Source organism: Schistocerca piceifrons, unplaced genomic scaffold (assembly GCF_021461385.2).
Source record: "Schistocerca piceifrons isolate TAMUIC-IGC-003096 unplaced genomic scaffold, iqSchPice1.1 HiC_scaffold_338, whole genome shotgun sequence".
Lineage (NCBI taxonomy): Eukaryota > Metazoa > Arthropoda > Insecta > Orthoptera > Acrididae > Schistocerca > Schistocerca piceifrons.
In genome coordinates, this window is record NW_025728557.1 from 1,555 (window position 1) to 5,000 (window position 3,446).

The 3,446-nt window shown below is 57.4% G+C and overlaps 2 non-coding genes across 2 annotated transcripts; both read left to right on the plus strand.

Annotated features, from left to right (window-relative positions):
- Window positions 1-1,018: 1,018 nt before the first annotated feature.
- Window positions 1,019-2,922, plus strand: LOC124745873. Its single transcript, XR_007011196.1, has one exon. It is a non-coding gene; the product is annotated as a small subunit ribosomal RNA (ribosomal RNA).
- A 351-nt stretch (window positions 2,923-3,273) lies between these two features.
- LOC124745853 lies at window positions 3,274-3,428 on the plus strand. Its single transcript, XR_007011178.1, has one exon. It is a non-coding gene; the product is annotated as a 5.8S ribosomal RNA (ribosomal RNA).
- The last annotated feature ends 18 nt before the right edge of the window (window positions 3,429-3,446 follow it).

Consider the following 3,446-nt stretch of genomic DNA (forward strand, 5'->3'; position numbering starts at 1 on the left):
CACCTGACACAGGCATGCAATAATCGTGGAAGTTGCAAATGGCGATGGACGCCTGCGTTTTCTGGTGAAGTTACGCAAATGAACAAATGGTAACCTGTTGTGGTGCGGTTGTTCTCGCTAGGGGTGAATCGGTGATGGCGACGATAGGTTGAGGTACTAACCGGTTGTTCCAGCGATACCCACCATGCCGACGAAACTGAACGGCATCTGGGTGTGAAGCGATACGCGGCGGTGGCTGGGTGGGACCGTCCCCGGCCGGTGAGGGGGCGCCTCCCGGCGTGCTGGCCGCGCGGTGCGTGGGCGCACGCGCTACAGCCGGCTGGTGGGGGCGGCCAGTGGCAGGCGCGCGGCCGACGGACGCGGCAGGCGTCGCAGCTGCGCGCCGGCGCACCCTGCGCGCGGCGCCGTGCGGCCAAAGTAGGTCCTCGCGGGCCCGGTGCGAAGCGCGGTGGACATCTTCAGTGTGCTGGTCCGATTGAGGACTGTGTGCGTTGAGGATGCGCTGCCGCCCGGCGCTCGGCGCCGCGACGCCGTCTGCTGCTCGGTCGCCCCAGCGGTTCTCGCTGGTGGTTTGTATCGCAGCTGTGCGGATGTGTTGGCGCGTGCGCTGTGCTGGGAGAGTTCGCTTCGGCACCCAAGTGGGGCTTTTGTCCTTCTGTGGCGCTGGGCGTTGGAGCTGCCGGTCACCGTAGGTGGCGCGTGTTGTCTCCCGCCGGCAATGCCACGACAGCACGCTCCCGGGCCTCTGTCGGCAGCGGCAAGCTCAGTTGGGAGCACGGGTGGTCGCACCGAAAGCGTCTACTCGCCTAACTCCGGGCGATTGCGCCTCTCTCGAACCCGACCAAGTACTTGGGACGGCGCTGCGCGCCGCCGGGACCTGAGAGGGTTTCGAGGTGTATTGTGCAGGGGAGCTCAGCCTCCTCCTGTTTGCAGAATGATTGAGCGGACGCTTGCGTGTTCGCGCGGGCCCCGGGACACACTCCCGGGCGGCCGGCTGCTCAGCTCTAGTTGACGCAGCTCCCTGGTTGATCCTGCCAGTAGTCATATGCTTGTCTCAAAGATTAAGCCATGCATGTCTCAGTACAAGCCGCATTAAGGTGAAACCGCGAATGGCTCATTAAATCAGTTATGTTCCTTAGATCGTACCCACGTTACTTGGATAACTGTGGTAAATTCTAGAGCTATACATGCAAACAGAGTCCCGACCAGAGATGGAAGGGACGCTTTTATTAGATCAAAACCAATCGGTCGGCTCGTCCGGTCCGTTTGCCTTGGTGACTCTGAATAACTTTGGGCTGATCGCACGGTCCTCGTACCGGCGACGCATCTTTCAAATGTCTGCCTTATCACTGTCGATGGTAGGTTCTGCGCCTACCATGGTTGTAACGGGTAACGGGGAATCAGGGTTCGATTCCGGAGAGGGAGCCTGAGAAACGGCTACCACATCCAAGGAAGGCAGCAGGCGCGCAAATTACCCACTCCCGGCACGGGGAGGTAGTGACGAAAAATAACGATACGGGACTCATCCGAGGCCCCGTAATCGGAATGAGTACACTTTAAATCCTTTAACGAGTATCTATTGGAGGGCAAGTCTGGTGCCAGCAGCCGCGGTAATTCCAGCTCCAATAGCGTATATTAAAGTTGTTGCGGTTAAAAGCTCGTAGTTGGATTTGTGTCCCACGCTGTTGGTTCACCGCCCGTCGGTGTTTAACTGGCATGTATCGTGGGACGTCCTGCCGGTGGGGCGAGCCGAAGGCGTGCGACCGCCCGTGCGTGCTCGTGCGTCCCGAGGCGGACCCCGTTGAAATCCTACCAGGGTGCTCTTTATTGAGTGTCTCGGTGGGCCGGCACGTTTACTTTGAACAAATTAGAGTGCTTAAAGCAGGCAAGCCCGCCTGAATACTGTGTGCATGGAATAATGGAATAGGACCTCGGTTCTATTTTGTTGGTTTTCGGAACCCGAGGTAATGATTAATAGGGACAGGCGGGGGCATTCGTATTGCGACGTTAGAGGTGAAATTCTTGGATCGTCGCAAGACGAACAGAAGCGAAAGCATTTGCCAAGTATGTTTTCATTAATCAAGAACGAAAGTTAGAGGTTCGAAGGCGATCAGATACCGCCCTAGTTCTAACCATAAACGATGCCAGCCAGCGATCCGCCGCAGTTCCTCCGATGACTCGGCGGGCAGCCTCCGGGAAACCAAAGCTTTTGGGTTCCGGGGGGAAGTATGGTTGCAAAGCTGAAACTTAAAGGAATTGACGGAAGGGCACACCAGGAGTGGAGCCTGCGGCTTAATTTGACTCAACACGGGAAACCTCACCAGGCCCGGACACCGGAAGGATTGACAGATTGATAGCTCTTTCTTGATTCGGTGGGTGGTGGTGCATGGCCGTTCTTAGTTGGTGGAGCGATTTGTCTGGTTAATTCCGATAACGAACGAGACTCTAGCCTGCTAACTAGTCGCGTGACATCCTTCGTGCTGTCAGCGATTACTTTTCTTCTTAGAGGGACAGGCGGCTTCTAGCCGCACGAGATTGAGCAATAACAGGTCTGTGATGCCCTTAGATGTTCTGGGCCGCACGCGCGCTACACTGAAGGAATCAGCGTGTCTTCCTAGGCCGAAAGGTCGGGTAACCCGCTGAACCTCCTTCGTGCTAGGGATTGGGGCTTGCAATTGTTCCCCATGAACGAGGAATTCCCAGTAAGCGCGAGTCATAAGCTCGCGTTGATTACGTCCCTGCCCTTTGTACACACCGCCCGTCGCTACTACCGATTGAATGATTTAGTGAGGTCTTCGGACTGGTACGCGGCATTGACTCTGTCGTTGCCGATGCTACCGGAAAGATGACCAAACTTGATCATTTAGAGGAAGTAAAAGTCGTAACAAGGTTTCCGTAGGTGAACCTGCGGAAGGATCATTACCGACTAGACTGCATGTCTTTCGATGTGCGTGTCGTGTCGCGCAACACGCTACCTGTACGGCTCGCCGTAGCCGTGCGCCGCGTGCGGAACCACGCGTGCCTCTCAAAACTAGCGGCAATGTGTTGTGGTACGAGCGCTGAAGCGCTGGAGCGGCTGGCCTGCGGCACCTGGCGCCTGGCGCCGGTTTTGAATGACTTTCGCCCGAGTGCCTGTCCGCTCCGGTGTGGAGCCGTACGACGCCCGTCGGCCGTGAGGCCGTTGGACACAGAACGCTGGAACAGGGGCCGCCACACGCCTCACTCCCGCCTATGCGACCGTCTCGAAAGAGACGGCGGAAACTGAGAAAAGATCACCCAGGACGGTGGATCACTCGGCTCGTGGGTCGATGAAGAACGCAGCAAATTGCGCGTCGACATGTGAACTGCAGGACACATGAACATCGACGTTTCGAACGCACATTGCGGTCCATGGATTCCGTTCCCGGGCCACGTCTGGCTGAGGGTCGGCTACGTATACTGAAGCG